This window comes from Cynoglossus semilaevis, chromosome 19 (genome assembly GCF_000523025.1).
Source record: "Cynoglossus semilaevis isolate Cse_v1.0 chromosome 19, Cse_v1.0, whole genome shotgun sequence".
In the NCBI taxonomy this organism is placed as follows: domain Eukaryota; kingdom Metazoa; phylum Chordata; class Actinopteri; order Pleuronectiformes; family Cynoglossidae; genus Cynoglossus; species Cynoglossus semilaevis.
Window position 1 is genome coordinate 17,391,004 of NC_024325.1, and position 228 is coordinate 17,391,231.

At 50.0% G+C, this 228-nt stretch overlaps 1 protein-coding gene across 3 annotated transcripts in view; it reads left to right on the plus strand.

Annotated features, from left to right (window-relative positions):
• cxxc5a (CXXC finger protein 5a) overlaps positions 1–228 on the plus strand; it is an 18,399-nt gene that overhangs the window by 1,271 nt on the left and 16,900 nt on the right. The window lies entirely within an intron of this gene.

The window sequence follows — 228 nt, forward strand, 5'->3', positions numbered from 1 at the left end:
GAAACTTCCGTTCCCCCCCCCAACCCTGCACCCCCCCCCACCTCCCTTGGAAATCAGTTCCACTCACGTGGTAAACGTTTTTTTTTTTTTTAAGATCTCGTTTTTCCAGGTTTAGTTTTTTTTCTTTTCTTCAGATCTCCACGTGTCTGTCTGCGTGATTAGAAAGTTCCAGGTAGATGAAATGAGCCCGACACTTCCTGCAGTCCGCCGGCGGCAGCTCAGGCTCGG